Source organism: Oryx dammah, unplaced genomic scaffold, assembly GCF_014754425.2.
Source record: "Oryx dammah isolate SB20612 unplaced genomic scaffold, SCBI_Odam_1.1 HiC_scaffold_29, whole genome shotgun sequence".
Taxonomy (NCBI): Eukaryota; Metazoa; Chordata; class Mammalia; order Artiodactyla; family Bovidae; genus Oryx; species Oryx dammah.
This window is the reverse complement of record NW_024070213.1, coordinates 66854156-66871388: the sequence shown is the minus strand read 5'-3', so window position 1 is coordinate 66871388 and position 17233 is coordinate 66854156. Positions and strand designations below refer to the sequence as shown.

Here is a 17233-nt window from a genome sequence, read left to right as displayed (position 1 = left end):
TTGAAGCTCTGAACTCCTTGGTGGAGCGCCCTGCCCTGTGCTCCCCACCCCACCCCACCCCCTCCCGACCCACCAGAGCTTCAGCCCTGCTTCCCAGATGCTCAGTCCTCTGTCCAGGGCCAGCCAATCCCACCTCTTCCCCTGGACTTTTGCCCGCCACTTTTAAGTGCCAGTTTCTAGACCCAGAGCTTGAGTTCCTCATCTCTAAAAATGGCGCTGTTGGACTAAATGTTGATTTCTAACACTTCTGGCATTCTCAAGATAGCATGGTGAGGAGTGGCACTTTGGGAAAGCAGAGCCCTAAAGGCTGTTTCGGTTGGTTCATCTTTCTTGGATCCGTTTTTGAAATTTTCAAATGACTGTTTCTAAACGTCCATAAAAGTATGGTGTTTTACAGGTTATTCCCAATAATTTGAAAAGTTTCACAGGTACTTTTATCCTTATTAAAGCTGTAAAACACTGACCCCCAAACACACAAATTATCTTATGAGAAAATAGCATCTCTAAAACCTAGTCAGCTTAATTACGTTTGTAGTATTCTGGCCCCAGTACCCAGATATGAATTTGGAGTTCTATGGCTGGTGGCTGGTTGGGTTTGCTGTTCACTTATGGGCCATAGGTCATATAGAAGCCTAAGAGCAATATGAGTTGGTATTGTAGCCACTGTCCAAATGTAACTAATTTGACACTTATTTGTGTATTTTCAGCTCTAGTATAAACAATAGATATTTGATATCATCTTATGTAGCATCATTGCCTAGTTTATTCATTTGTTATGCCTATGTTTGAGTTCACAGGTATATTCAGTTATTCCCCAGAAACAGCAACTAAGTGAGTTTTTATCAGACCTTTGTGGATGTAGGTCCATTACGGCTTACGGGCAAGGAGTCATGAATCCAAGAGCTCAGTTTAAACAAATGATCAGGCCAACAGAGAATTCTGACAACAGAGCCCTGATTAGTTGCTGAGTTTTCTTCTTTACTGCCAGATATTGGCTATCCATCTGTTTGCTTTAAATCTTGACAGTTTTGAGAGTGAAGCAAATCTTGTCTTAGGTTCACTACCGCATAGCTATTTGCTTTCAGGAAAAGAGAAGCTCTGCACTGGCTTGATTTGGAAAGTACTGGTGGTCCTGTATGCATGCTCAGTTGCCCAGTTGTGTCCGCCTCTTTGTGACCCTGTGGATGGTGGCCCGCCAGGCTCCTCTGTCTGTGGAATTTTCTAGGCAGGAGTGTTGGAGTGGGTTGCCACTTCTTCCTCCAGGGGATCTTCCTGACCCAGGGATCAAAGCCAGGTCTCCCGTGTCTCCTGCGTTGGCAGGTGGATTCTTTACCACTAAGCCACCAGTACTGGTGGTCAGTGACTGTTTTTCAAGCTGCTTTGTGAGCTGTGCATCCCCTGACTTACTATCAGGCACAATGTGTGCTTGAGGCTTGTATTCAGGAGCAGCTGGTGTTATATGAGGCTTTACTAGTTTCTGAGTCAGTGCCCACCCTCTGAGTGGGATGATCCACCGTGATGCCAGGTGATAACTGCCTGGAACAGCCTTGCCCTTCCCTCCACATCCAAGGTAACCCCACACCAGAGGCTCGTGGGATGACTACTTGATGCATGCCAGTTGATTGATTTTTCCCAGTTGAAAGCACCTAGGGGATCATAAGGGACTAGGAAGGAAGCAGCTGCTGGGCGGATTTTTCACTTCCAGCAAAATTGAACTTGGGGGCATGCAAATGTCATGCAAAGCAGTATGCAAACTATCACCCATTGTGTTTGAGTCACCCGCTCCTTAGGGCTGCAAGTGATTCTTCAGTTTAGAAGATGTTTGACTCCATTTTGGGAGATAATTTCTTTTTTATTTCTAGAGCACTAAGGCAATGAGGAGACAAAATCATTACCACTTACTTCAAACAGTGTCTAAAGGTTTGGCAACTGAGACTAGGTGAACTCCGTCAGAGTAAAGAAGACCATTTAACATTTGTGAAATTCGTGATTCCACTCTGGCCAGATTTAAGTAACAGCAGCAGTAAGATAGTCAATAAGTGCTAGGCACGTGTTTTTTGTGGGGTTTCTTTTGTTTTTTGGCTTTGCTGGGTCTTTGCTGTTCTGCACGGGCTTCCTCTAGTTGTAGCGAGCGGGGGCTGCTCTTCAGAGCAGTGTGTGGGCTTCCCGGTGCTCTGGCTTCTCTTGTCGCAGCGCATGGGCCCTGGAGCACTCAAGCGTCAGTAGTTGGGGCTCACTGGCCTCATCCTCAGCAGCATGCGGGCTCTTCCAGGACCAAGGATCGAACCTGTGTCCTCTGCATTGTCAGCTGAACTCTTAGCCACCGCACCACCAGGGAAGTCCCTGGGCATATGTTAAATAAGAGAGAATCATAGTTAGTTCTGTCAGCACTATCGGATAAATATACTGAAGCACACTGAGGTGAAGGGAATTGCCCAAGGTCCCACAGCTACTAAGGAGCCGGACGACCATCACGCCCATCACTTGAAACAGGGGAACCGAGTTCTCAGTGTGCTACACCCCGGAATGTCCAATCCATGCTAAGACTCACATGGTGTTCTTGTTTTTCATATTTTAACATCCCTAAAATCAATAGTTTCTAACACACTTTTTCTTTTCTATTGCATGTAAAATCATGGCAATACCTTATGATCAGTGGCATCTTTAATTTCACCTAGAATGGTTTATACCATATAGTTGAGTGGATGCTTGCATTTAGAAGCAATTTCAAATGCATGGACATAAAGAAGCATGTAAGCTTTGGGTGGTCTGGTTTATTCGTTTGTGATCTGGGGAATGCCCCTTCCTCAGATTGAGGACTGTCATTCCCTCCAAAGGTCCCAGGGTTCTCCAAGAGTATGTTCAACTGTGTGTTTTCATTTTGATGGTAATCAGAGTAACATTAGCATTTTCCAGATCTTCTGGATGCTTGCCTTATAAATGGTAACTGCTGTGAATTCAGACCTCCATTTTATCATACTTATAATTCCTCTGTCAGTCAAGGGGATGGCAGAGTTTTTCAGGATGAGTGACAGGCTCTGAGGAATACCAGGTCATCTTTTTGAAGATTCTCCAAGGAGAGGGTTGAATGTGTCCATGGAGCAGCTCTGTATAACACGCAGTCCACGGATTGTCCTTGAAACAAAGCCTGTTGTCCCACCAGGGTGGTTTTCTTTCATTTCTCTTTCCCTCATTTTTAATTTTCCAGGATTACCCTTCTGTAAGTTAAAGCTTCCCATATGCATTCAGAGGTGAATTCCTCTGGCAAATATGAATTTTCTTGAGGATGGGAACTAGATATTAAACAAGACTTACATTTCTAGATTCAAAACCAATTACACATCTCAGACTTCTCCCCTTTACTAGTGATAAGATGAAACTATGTAACTGCTTCCAACCCAGGGGGATGCAAAGAACTGTTCATTCCCTTTTATGTTTGTGGATATCAATGGCCAATACGGAACCTTCCCAAACTGCTTATTGCTAATAAGTGGTTCATCTATCCAGACCTGACAGAGAGCTGATTCTTTGATAGTAGCCTTCCTCTGTGTTCAAAATAAATCTGATCTTCTTCCATCAACCTGCATGAAGCTTACCACAGCTCTCACTTTCTTTGACAAATGTCTGAAAAGTAGAATCGAGAGAAAACATAATTTACCCCATTCTCTGCTATGAGAGTTGAGTTGTTTAGGTCTTTTCCTGCATGCCTTCCCCTATCTTTTTAGTGTATATTTGCATCATCCCTTAGCTATACCTACAACCTAGAAAGAAAATATTACTATTCAGTTCAGTTCAGTTGCTCAGTTATGTCCGACTGTTTGCGACCTCATGAATCACAGCACGCCGGGCCTCCCTGTCCATCACCAACTCCTGGAGTTCATTCAAACTCATGTGCATCAAGTCAGTGATGCCATCCAGCCATCTCATCCTCTGTCGTCCCCTTCTCCTCCTGCCCTCAATCCCTCCCAGCATCAGGGTCTTTTCCAATGAGTCAACACTTCCCATGAGGTGGCCAAAGTATTGGAGTTGCAGCTTCAACATCAGTCCTTCCAGTGAACACCCAGGACTGATCTCCTTTACGATGGACTGGTTTGATCTCCTTGCAGTCCAAGGGACTCTCAAGAGTCTTCTTCAACACCACAGTTCAAAAGCCTCAATTCTTCAGCGCTCAGCTTTCTTCACAGTCCAACTCTCACATCCAGACGTGACCACAGGAAAAACCATAGCCTTGACTAGACAGACCTTTGTTGGTAAAGTGATGTCTCTGCTTTTTAATTTGCTATCTAGGTTGGTCATAACTTTCATTCCAAGGAGTAAGTGTCTTTTAATTTCATGGCTGCAATCACCATCTGTAGTGATTTTGGAGCCCAGAAAAATAAAGTCAGCCACTGTTTCCACTGTTTCCCCATCTGTTTCCCATGAAGTGACTATTAGATGGTCACAAACACACACAAAGTCACGGAGACCACATGATGGCTCAAAACAGTCTTTACTTTTCCTATCTAGCCACTTGCTGTCCACACAGAGGGCACCAAAGGGCCCCCCCTCTCTCTGGATTTCCTCCTTGTTTCCTCCTCTTGGATTTTCTTCTGACCCTCTCCTTGGTACCTCTGGCCCTAAATCAGTGGTTATCAAAGCATGGTCCCCAAACAAGGAGCAATAGCAACTGTCAACTTATGAGAAAAGCAAATTCTAGGGCTCTACCCCTGATCTACTAAGCCCAGGGGGTGGGGCTCTGCTGTCTGTTGGAGCATCCTTCCAGGCACTTCTGCTGTATGGAAGGACCGCTGCTTTTAAGTCAACCTCTGGGCATTCAGATGCCCAGGAAGGAGCCAGCATATTCTCAGGGATAAAAACAATAGCTTTCCCAGCCTGAGGCTAAAGCACCAAACTTTGAGTGCCATTCAGCATCTAGCAGCCTCTCTGTGGTCACAGAGCACAGGAGAGGAGCTTCTCTGGTGATCTTTCCCCTGGTGCTCTCTGACATAGCTCCCTCTCTGCCAGCTGTCTGTGGATTCCTTCTTGCCAGCCTGCCATTCTGAAACTTAGGTCCGTTTCTTAAAAAGTGGGAGTTGGGTGAGGATTTCTTGCATGATCTAGCTCCTCGTCTCAGTCCCACCCTATGTGCATCGAAGTAGGGCTCCCTTATGTGAAATGGATCAGATGTGGCTCCTGTGTGGCCTTTTGGTCTCTTGTTGTTGGGCCTCTGGGAGGCTGTAGTTCTGGCTGTGGTTCCCCATCCCGACCAAGCCCTTATCAGCTTCCCTGTGATCCTAGCCCACCGAGGGGCTGGGCTGGGGAGTCTCATGGAGGATTTGCCCTTAGAGATGTTGGCATGAGATGAATGTGATCAAGATAGTGACCTTATCTATCCCTGGCTGCTGAGATAGGAAGCAGTGGGACAGTGACGGGAAGGAACTTTCCAGTGGAACCCTGAGCCTTGATCTTTGGCCGCTCTCAGTTCAGTTCAGTCGCTCAGTCGTGTCCGACTCTTTGCGACCCCATGAATCGCAGCACCCCAGGCCTCCCTGTCCATCACCAACTCCCGGAGTTTACCCAAACTCATGTGCATCAAGTCAGTGATGCCATCCAGCCATCTCATCCTCTGTTGTCCCCCTCTCCTCCTGCCCCCAATCCCTCCCAGCATCAGAGTCTTTTCCAGTGAGTCAGCTCTTCACATGAGGTGGCCAAAGTACTGGAGTTTCAGCTTTAGTATCATTCCTTCTAATGAACACCCAGGACTAGTCTCCTTTAGAATGGACTGGTTGGATCTCCTTGCAGTCCAAGGGACTCTCAAGAGTCTTCTCCAACACCACAGTTCAGAAGCATCAATTCTTCGGCGCTCAGCCTTCTTCACAGTCCAACTCTCACATCCATACATGACCACAGGAAAAACCATAGCCTTGACTAGACGGACCTTTGCTGGCAAAGTAATGTCTCTGCTTCTGAATATGCTATCTAGGTTGGTCATAACTTTCCTTCCAAGGAGTAAGCATCTTTTAATTTCATGGCTGCAATCACCATCTGTAGTGATTTTGGAGCCTCCAAAAATAAAGTCCAACACTGTTTCCACTGTTTCCCCATCTATTTCCCATGAAGTGATGGGACCAAATGCCATGATCTTCGTTTTCTGAATGTTGAGCTTTAAGCTAACTTTTTCACTCTCCCCTTTCACTTTCATCAAGAGGCTTTTTAGTTCCTCTTCACTTTCTGCCATAAGCGTGGTGTCATCTGCATATCTGAGGTGATTGATATTTCTCCGGGGAATCTTGATTCCAGCTTGTGCTTCTTCCAGCCCAGCATTTCTCATGATGCACTCTGCATGGAAGTTAAATAAGCAGGGTGACAATATACAGCCTTGACGTACTCCTTTTCCTATTTGAAACCAGTCTGTTGTTCCATGTCCAGTTCTAACTGTTGCTTCCTGACCTGCATGTAGGTTTCTCAAGAGGCAGGTCAGGTGGTCTGGTATTCCCATCTCTTTCAGAATTTCCAACACCTATTGATCTACTTTGCTGATGCTGTGAAACCAAGTAAGATAAACTTGCTGTTCAGTCATTTTCCAACTCTTTGCAACCCCTTGGACTGCAGCATACCAGGCTCCAGTCTGTCTCCCAGAGTTTGCACAAATTCATGTCCATTGAGTCAGTGATGCTATTAACCATCTCATCTTCTGCTGCCCCCTTCTCCTTTTTCCTTCTGTCTTTCCCAGCATCAGGGTCTTTTCCAGTGAGTCAGCTCATTGCATCAGGTGGCCAAAGCATTGGAGCTTCAGCTTTAGCATCAATCCTTTCAATGAATATTCAGGGTAGATTTCCTTTAGCATTGACTGGGTTTGATCTCCTTGCTGTCCAACGGACTCTCAAGAGTCTTCTCCAGCACCACAGTTTGAAAGCATCAATTGTTTAGCGCTCATCCTTCTTCATGGTCCAATTCTCACATACGTACATGACTATGGAAAACCATCGCTTTGACTGTACAGACCTTTGTCAGCAAAATGATGTCTTTGCTTTTTAATACACTGTCTAGGTTGAACTGGCAAGATTCAAAAAGACCTTTCTTGCCTGGGAAGGTGGGCTAAACCTAACCAGGTGAAGCTTAAGCTTACCATGGTCCAGGTAAAGTGTGACATGTATGGGGGTGGGGAGGGAACTAGCAGAATCAGGAAGGAAGCTTATCAATGGTTTTAGTTTATCGTGGTTAAAACAAAAAAAAGATATGCTTGTACCTGTGGCTGATTCATGTTGATGTATGGCAGAGACCAATACAATATTGTAAAGTAATTACCTGCCAAGAAAAAAAGAAAAAATGGTGGTCCAGTGGTTAATACTGTGTGCTTCCAATGCGGAGTGTGTAGGTTTGTTCGCTGGTTGGAGAACTGAGATCCCATATGCTACAGGCACTGCAAAAAAAAAAAAGTATTTAAGTGGACGGTAATTCAGACTGGTCAGTAGTGTGGTATAGACCCCGGAACCTAATGTAATCCTAGGCCACAGCATTCAAGATGTAAGGCAAACAATAGCTAATGTTTGGGGTTGTCTTACTTTGCCCTATGTACTGTTTCTAATTTTAGGGCTTTATGTGAATAACTCAGCTCATCCTCACATCAGCTCTTTTGGGAAACTACTATTATTTGTCTCCTTTTACACATGAACTTCCTCTCTATGTGACACCGTTCAACCGGGGTATGAATGAACAAGAACTCTCCAAAGAGAAACCCAAGTGGTGAAGGTGTTTGAAGGATGAGAAAAACAAACAGATGAACACAACGTTGTAAATCAAGTATGCTGCTGCTGCTAAGTCACTTCAGTCGTGTCCGACTCTGTGCGATCCCATAGACGGCAGCCCACCAGGCTCCCCCGTCCCTGGGATAGTTCAGTAAAATTAAAACAAAAGGAAAAACTCAAATGAAGTAGGGTTTTTTTAGCTACATGAAAATATTACTTGTGTTGCTATGAAAGAGAGCTTTAGATATTTGTCAAATATGGGAGAGTAATGAGGCTCGCTCTTCATGAGTCTGGGACAGAGGTGACCACCCCAGGAGGACAGGCTGGTGGTTAAGAGTGGAGACTCAGGCTGCCTAGGTTGAACCTTGGCTCTGCTGCTGCTAAGTCGCTTCAGTTGTGTCCGACTCTGTGAGACCCCATAGACGGCAGCCTATCAGGCTCCCCTGTCCCTGGGATTCTCCAGGCAAGAACACTGGAGTGGGTTGCCATTTCCTTCTCCAATGCATGAAAGTGAAAAGTGAAAGTGAAGTTGCTCAGTCGTGTCCGACTCTTAGCAACCCCATGGACTGCAGCCCACCAGGCTCCTCCATCCATGGGATTTTCCAGGCAAGAGTACTGGAGTGGGGTGCCATTGCCTTGGCTCTGCTACTTCTGGTTATATCTGACCTTGGTCCAAGCTCATGTTTTCTGTGCCTCAGCTTGAAAAGTGAAAGTGATGTTGCTCAGTCATGTCCGACTCTTTGCAATCCCATGGGCTGTAGCCTACCACGCTCCGCTGTCTGTGGGATTTTCCAAGCAAGAGTACTAGAGTGGGATGCCACTTCCTTCTTCGGAGGATCTTCCCTACCCAGGGATTGAAGCCAGGTCTCCCACATTGTAGGCAGACGCTTTACCGTCTGAGCCACCAGGGAAGTCTTGGAAAGTTTTTTTTTTTTTTTAAAGTAAAAGCATTAGTCACTCAGTCATGTCTGACTCTTTGTGACCCCATGGACTATAATATAGCCCACCCGGCTCCTCTGTCTATGGGATTCTCCAGGCAAGAATACTGGAATGGGTAGCCTTTCCTTTCTCCAGGGGATCTTCCTGACCGAGGGATCGAACCTGGGTCTCCTTCATTGCAGTCTGAGCCAGAAGATGATTAGAGTATCCACTTCCCAGGTGAGGAAAGGAGCAAATGAGTGGGAAGCTTTTAGCACAGGACGAGGGCCATGGGAACCGCTCATTAATAGTGAACTGCTATTTTTTTTTAAAAATATTTGTTGTTGTTTATTTATTTGGCTGTGTTGGGTCTTAGTTTTGGATGTGTGGTCTTCTCTCTAGTTGTGGCACGTGGCCTTAATTGCCCCATTGCGTGTGGGATTTTAGTTTCCTGACCAGAGATCAAACCCACATCCCCTGCCTTGTAAGGCAGATTCTTACTCACTGGACCAAACGCCAGTGAAGTCCTATGAACTGCTATTGTCATCATGCTCAGTATAAGCTCAGTGAGTGAGAACTGTCCAGAGATACAGTGAGCTGGCACAGAAAACAGGAGGTTCTCTCTTAAGGAACTTACTCATGCATCATGGTATAACTACCTAGCGAGAATGTTGGACCAAGTGATTTGATTTTTCACTGTCTCCATTAAGCACCAGGTTTAAAACACTGTAACTATTTTCATTTTTCCTTCCTTTCATAAGAGCTTAATCTCACACTTTGTGTAAGGAAAGGTACAAGTATTTCCTGCTGTACCGTGGTCTATCAGGTAGGCTGACTGCAGAAACAGTCAGGCCCCTGGAGAAGCAGTGGCTTGGTCTCTTTCAGATATTCAGGGACCTGGGATTAAGGAGACTGTCACTTCCACACTTGGTTTCCAAGATCCCCTAAGTCATCTCTCCAGCAAGAGGCCGCTCAAGGAGCCTTCTTATGGCCCAGCCCTCCAAGGGGGACACATCTCATCTGCATGCCTTCCATTGGCTGGAGTTCAAGACCATGGCCGTTCTGAGAAGACCACTGGAGGATGCAGCTGTCTATAAATTATGTCTTCAGGCCCAAGAGAATTTATTTTGATCAACATTTGGTAGTTTCAGCCACCGTTGGATGTTGAAAAGGGAACTGATGTTAGGTTCAATAAGTGATGTTGTCTTTATGCATGGTGGTTACATTTTTTTTCCCATGGACCCTTTGGAGCTGCAACTCGGATATTATTATCTTTAATGTCCACAAATCAGTGATTTCTTTTGTTCCTTTAATTTTTGTCACTGACAGTTTTAGAAGAGATTCAGTAAGTTCAGCCTAAATTGTCAGTGAAGAAAAAGCTGTCTTACTGTGATCCACTTTGATCTTAGAGTAGAATACATACGAATAACGAAAAAGCCTACAAGTAAACAGCATACCAAATATTTGTCTTTAGAAGGTTCATCATAGAAAGCAATACTCATTTTATGCTAGAGAAGAAAGATATAGTAACCAGGTAGGATATCACTGTGCTGATATCTCAACACCTTCTGTTCCTTTGAGATTATTTTTTAAAGTGTCACAGTTATGTTGTCGAGTGACGTACCAGTTCAGTTTGCTAGTTTAGCTTCTTTCCACTCTCAAACTGCAGTTCAGTGTGTGTTTTGTCTGAGCATATTTGCTCTCCTTCATGTCATCCTTAATGGAGTCGAAATAATAACTACAGATGGATCATTTATAAATATGTCTCAATCTATCTTAAGTTTATTTATGTTAAGCTTGTACAATGCATTGTGTATGTATTACACAGTCAGAGCCCCAAAGTAATGATAAGGTATAAATTAAATAAAACGTCATGGAAGAAGCAGGATTCAGCAAGTATTTGGATGCCTGCATGTGCCAGGCATGTGTTGGGGAAACATAGTGAATGAAAAAGTCCCCATCTTCAGAGCACTTAACAACAGTTGTGTGGTGTGGGAGGGCAGGGAGTCAAGTTTCCATTTACAGTGCAGGTGTTAGGATAAGTAAGCCCTCAGCTTTCACGAGTGGAGGCTGCCTTGGGTTGAAAGGGCACACATGGGGTTGTGTTCTTTGACTTGCAGAATGACAGTGACATGAGGGTACACTGTGTCAACAAGGATGCTTCCCAGGTCGAAATCCACTACTACGGAATTCTGTAGGTGGGCCACTTGCTTTCCTATTCCAAGGGGAAACTGCTGTGTTTGTGAACAGAGCTTGAAAAGTTGGTTGGCAGTGGAGTTATTTGTAGAATGGCTGTTTTTTTGGTGGGCCCACCCTCATTTTTGTGAATTGTGAGCCTCACTGAAATGTCGTTAGCAGGAAATGGTATGTGAACGTCTTTCGTATGTCAAGACAGGGTATTGATATTCACTGAGCAGTCTCTCTTGGGGTGCAGTGTGTGGTTATCTGGTAGGTAGTTGGCTCTGGAGAGTCCACTGGACAAGGTGGTCACTTAACCTTCAACTTTGCCCTCTTTTACCGGCAAGTTGATAGACTCCTCAGGAGCAAAGGTGGTTTAGCTGTTAGTGACAAGAAGAAAAGAAGGGACGTGTCAGCCTCTGGAAATGAGCCCATCTCATGGTGGCCCTGAACAGTGAAATGAGATGAGCCTGGGATACTGGGGTTTATAAGAGCCAGACCTCACCTCTAGAGATGACATCTCAGCCTTCCTGTTGTATAAGAGACTGGTTCCCGCTCGTCAGGACCCCATGCAAATCAGAGGTACTGTGTGTAAGGTACATGGACTGAGCTTGGCAGGTGGCCCTTCCTTCATTCTGCACATCTGTGTTGAGTCCCAGCCTCATGGTGGTGTCTGGATTGTCATGGGCATAAACATAACCCCCTGCCCTCATGGAGCTTACAGACTATTTGGCAACATAGATAATAAGCAAGGCAGATAAGTGAAATGTTGTATACACTAGAGTGTGATGACTGCTAGAGAGAAAAATAGGATGAGGGAAGGACTCAGTAGCTACAGCTTGGGTTGCAGTTTCAGATGGGGAACCAACGAAAGCATTACCAAGGAGAGGGTTTGGGGGTAAAGGTCTGCAGGAGGCATGAACCGCATGGATACCCGGGGAGTGCATCCTGGCAGACATAATAGCAAAGGCCTTGAGCCAGGAACGTGCCTTTAATAGTTGAGGACTAGAGAGAAATGGTCCAAAGAGGTGGGTAGGGATGAGGCAGGGAGGTGTGGGCAGGGCCCAGGCACACATGGCAGCAGCTGGTCGCAGCCATGACGAGCTCTTTGCACAAGCTGCTCCCTCCTGTTTGACTCTGCAAATAACGGAGCCATCTCCCAGCGGTGGCTTTGTTTGACTATTTCATGTATGTATGTATTCGGCTGTGCTGCGTCTTAGCTGCGGCCCTCAGGAATCTTTAATCTTCATTGCAGCCTGCAGGATCTTAGGTTGCAGCTTGTGAACTCTTAATTGCCATCTGTGGGATCCACTTCCCTGACCAGGGATTGAACCTGGGTCCCCTGCGTTGGGAACATGGAGTCTTAGCCACTAGACCATCAGGGAAGCCCCCCGGCTCTAGTTTTAGAACCTTCATTCCGTTTTGTGCACAAAACCCTAAGTAGTTCTGTATGTTCATAAGCATTGGATCTATGCCAGGCCTTAAAGACCGACTTCTAGAGTGGTTTGGGGTTTTAGTCACCAAGTCATGTTCGATTCTTGTGATCCCATGGACTGTAGTTCATTAGGCTTCTCTGTCCGTGGCATTTCCCAAGCAAGAATACTGGACTGGGTTGCCATTTTCTTCTCCAGGGGATCTTCCTGACCCAGGGATTGAACCCATATCTCCTACATTGTAGGAGGATTCTTTACTGTCTGAACCAAATGCCCTTCTAAAGTAGTTTACACTCCTTTTATAAAAAAGCAATGGAACCATTGTGTGTGTGTGTTTTTACTAGACTCTTATGCATGTTTCCAATATATAAAAACAGCTAAAGGAGGGAGCCATTCCAGCGGACGTTTGGAACCAGATTAAGGGCTCACACCAGCTCCCCTTTCCCAAGGTGGTGCCCGGGACTGCTCTGTGGGACACGAAAGCCACTCCAACCTGGTCTGCAGGTTAATGACTGGACCAAAGAGGTTAAACTTGCTTGCACATCAGAATCACCTGGGGAAAATTTTCCCCTTTTTATTTGCATTTCTTTCAACATTTTACTATGACTATGAAAATTTAAAAACAAACAGAAAAACTGAGAGACTCGCCATGCCCTCCTGTATGCCTACTACTTAAGTTCTGCAGTTGCCATCATAGCATTTTCATCACGTCTGTACATCTACCTCTCTGTCAATCCAGCGTGGACATCCGTGTACCCTCCTGGGAGATTTTCTTTTTTCTTTTTTTTTTATTAATAAATAAAAATCATCAGTTCTCTATTTTCAGGTTTACTGATTCAGAATCATTGAAGGTGGGGCCACGAGTCTTTATTTTAAAAGCACTCCAGTTGATTCCCATGTAACCACTCTGGGAACACTGTTGTTGTTCAGCTGCTAAGTTGTGTCCAGCTCTTTGTGACTCCATGGACTGCAGCATGCCAGGCCTCCCTGTCCCTCACCATCTCCCGGAGTTTGCCCAAGTTCATGTCCATTGAGTTGGTGATGCCATTCAACCATCTCATCCTCGCCCCCCTCTTCTTTTGCCTTCAGTCTTTCCCAGTATCAGGGTCTTTTCTAATGAGTTGGCTCTTTACATCAGGTGGCCAAAGTATTGGAGCTTTCAGCTTCAGCATCAGTCCTTCCAATGAACACTCAGGACTGATCTCCTTTAGGATTGACTGATTTGATCTCCTTGCAGGCTAAGGGACTCTTAAGAGTCTTCTTCAGCACCACAGTTCGAAAGCATCAGTTCTTCGGTGCTCAGCCTTCTTTATGGTCCAGCTCTCATGCTGGGAACCACTGGTCTACCCTAAATTCTTTTTTTTTTTTGCTGATAAGCAAAGTGAGGTCCAGAGACACTGTCTTTCTCAAGTTCCCATGGGTAGCCAGTGGAGGGATAGAATTAGAACTCAGGTTTTGTGGGGCCCCACCTTATTTTTGGTGTCTACTCAGTAAAATGAGCCCTTTGTAAAATCAAATATCCCTGCCTTACTATTCCTATCCATGAATGGTTTGCTGAGCCACTAGTTATTTTAGGGAGTTGTGAAGAATACTTTGTTTTCTTGTTGGTTGAAATTTAAGGCATTATTGAGATAAAAGAACCTAAATGTCTCACGTTGCCCTGAGCTGCCTCAGTGAGGCTGGAGAATGGGCATTGGGCTGGAGCCAAAGGCAGGAGTAGTGGCCTGTCCCAAACTGTGAAATTGTCCAAAATTCACATGACTCTCTGAGTCTTAGTTCCCTGCCTTGAAAACAAGCATTTAAAAAGATCTTGTTAACTGATCTCAGAGATGTCTTCCAGCTCTGATATTTGTGACCATTAAATTAGCATCGAGCCAGAGACCGACCTGACCAGCAAGCCCTGAGGCCCTGATCCATCCTCCTCCACCTTGCTGGCTTAGATGCCAGAAGGCAGACAAGACACCTCAAAGCCTTCCAGTTGCCACCTCTGCCAGCCCTGCTGGGACCCCTGAGAATCATCCTGCAGGGATTCCCCCAGATCCCAGGCTCCTGTCAGCTTCGAGACTATCCAATGCTGACCTGCACCTCCTTCAGGGCTTCAGCAGTCCTGATTCCTGAGTCTAGCACCATATCTGCCACCCAGAGAGCAACCCTGAGCGGTTTTCAAACTTAACTTGCCTCTTATTCTGAACTAGCAGCTCCCAGGCGACAGCAGGCAGCCAGCCTGTGGGCCTGGGTGGCGGGCACCACCTTTCCCTTAGTGTGTGCTCTGCCCTCCAAACCAGGGCAGACTGTCCTGTAGAGCTCTGTTTCAAATACTGCCCACCGCGAGGGCCACCCACTCCTGCTGTCACCACTGCCAGTATCATTGCGCTGATACTCGTGCGGTTACCAGCACCACCGGTAAGACGACCACCATCACTGCTACCGCCAGCGTTGCGGTGTGTGCACACTCAGTCCTGTGTCCAGCTCTGAGACCCCGTGGATTGTAGCCCGCCAGGCTCCTCTGTCCATGAGACTTTCCGTGGAGGAATACTGAAGTGGGGAGCCGTTTCCTCTCCAGGGATCTTCCTAATCCAGGGATTGAACCCATGTAACTGCCCGTTACCACCACTGCTGCTGCAGCTGCTAGCAGTCGTGTTGCCATCAATAACATCAGCTCTGCCACCACCAGTGCCACACCTACCGTTTCTACTAGAATTAAAGACGCTGTCTCTAGTAGTACTACCACTACCACCATGAACACTACCGTTACCGCAAACTAGTATTGCAGCTCCCAGCAGCATTGGGAGCATTGCACCCCCTTCTCCTACCGCCGCCTGCCTCCCTGCCGGTGGGGCCGGTCAGGCCGCCCGCCTCTCTGCCCGTGGGGCCGGTCAGGCTTCCTGCCTCTCTGCCGGTGGAGCTGTCAGGCTGACTGGGATGGGTTTCATGTTTCCACTTCCCTTGCTCTCCATCCATCCAGGATCCCTTTGACTCATCCCTCTGGGCCCGCCCCCCACCAAAAGAAGCACTTTCCCAGAATCCCTCCTTGAAGGCTCACTTCATCACAGGCCTCATGGAACAGCCAGCACCCCTTCCTCTTGAGAGAGCAGAAGGTTTTCTTTTTGAGTCACAGCTCCGTGTGGTTTGGATTCAGGCCCTGGATCAGGCTGGCTTCAGGCCTCAGACAGTGGCACTGCTGTTTGGCTCCATCATCATTTGTGTGAATAAACGCAGATTTGTGTGGATCATGAAAACAGTGATAATGTGAAATGAAGCATTGGGTATAAAGCTAAAATAAGGTTTTGAGAGAGGGACTAAGCAGACCTATACGTCAAGGGCATGTGCAGGTCTGTGGGCAAAAGACAATTCAGGACACAGGATGGCCTGGTAATTGAGTGCACACACTTGGAACTCATGTGGGCCCAACGTACAGCCTGACTTTGGGCAAAGCATAGGATCCCTCTAAGATGAAATTTGCTCATCTATGTGAGTAAAATAATAACACCTTTTTCGTGGAACCCTTATATTAAATGAGTGCGTGCGTGCTAAATTGCTTCAGTCGTGTCCGACTCTTTGCAGCCCCATGGACTGTAGCCCACCAGGCTCCTCTGTCCATGGGATTCTCCAGGCAAGCATACTGGAGTCAGTTGCCATGGCCTTCTCCAGGGGATCTTCCTGACCCAGGGATCGAACCCCCGTCTCCTGTGGCTCCTGCACTGCAGGCAGGTTCTTTACCATGAGCCACCAGGGAAGCCCCATATTAAATGAGAGAGTCCACGTAAGGCATTGATCTCTATGTGCCTGGTACACAGTAAGCACTCGATTCATGTTAGTTATTGCCTGTATTAAAATAGAAGAGTCAGAAATGCTAGATATTGGTTAAAAGGGCAGGGTTTGGAGCCAGGCAGCCTGGGTTTGAATTCAAGCTTCATCACTTACTGTGTGACCTTGAGCAAGTTACTGAACCCTACTGTATGTGAGCTACCCCATCTGTGAAATACCAATTATAACAATCTGTATCTCACAGAGTCCTGTGAGGATCAAATGAATTAATGTGATTCGAAAACTGTCTGCATGTCCACTGTTTTCCAGGCGTCGTTGTAGGAACTAGATACTTCGGTCCTCGTGGAGTTTGCCTTTGGGTTGGGGATGGAGGGAGTCTGGTAATCAACAAACTAAAGCATAGTGTGACAGTAAAAGCATGAGACATCGCATGCTGATTGAAGTGTTTAGACAAGCGCCTGTCTTCCGTATGGAAAGCATTTAATCAATGTTAGTTATTAATATTGGTTTTCAATACAGTCTTACTGCTGTTACTACCAATACTGCAAGTAGTTTGCTACTTTAGTATATCTTGAAGTGAAAGTGTTAGTCACCCAGTCGTGTCCAGCTCTTTGTGAACCCATGGACTATAGCCCACCAGTCTCCCCTGTCCATGGGATGCTCCAGGCAAGAATACTGGAGTGGGTTGCCATTTCCTTCTCCAGGGGATCTTCCCAACCCAGGTCTTCGGCATTTCAGGCAGACACTTTACTGAGCCACCTGGGTTAGTTTGCCATTTAAAAATGATACAAGGGAAAATACATTTTGCATTGCAGTTTAGATGACGAGTATGAAAGGGCTCCATTAACTTTTGATTTTAAAGTGTGCATTATAGACTTTTCGGATAGCATTCCTGAGCTGTTTTAGAATTCCCGTGTGGAGTAAAACTCGTCTTAGCCAACACTGCTGCCAAGTATTAGCTGTGGACCCTAGAACTTCATTCTTACCAGGTTGGATCTGGAACAATTCAAGCCAGCACTTTCTATAAGGCTGGGGGTGGGGATGTGTCTATCAAGTTTACAATTATACTTTAGGTAGTTTAGGGGCACACTCAGAAGCCTGTAATATTTTTTCCAGCTCTCAAGTTTTATGATTTTTTTTTCACCCTAGTGTTCTTGGCAAGCAGTGGTTGTCTCTAAGTAACACAGAAAAGTCCTTTTTCAGCAAAGC

At 46.0% G+C, this 17233-nt stretch overlaps 1 protein-coding gene and 1 non-coding gene across 3 annotated transcripts in view; one reads left to right on the top strand and one right to left on the bottom strand.

The window, feature by feature from the left end:
* The window catches only part of PPM1H (protein phosphatase, Mg2+/Mn2+ dependent 1H), a 294933-nt gene that overhangs the window by 148190 nt on the left and 129510 nt on the right, over positions 1 to 17233 (top strand). The window lies entirely within an intron of this gene.
* On the bottom strand, positions 12136 to 12208 carry TRNAG-CCC. Its single transcript has one exon. It is a non-coding gene; the product is annotated as a tRNA-Gly (tRNA).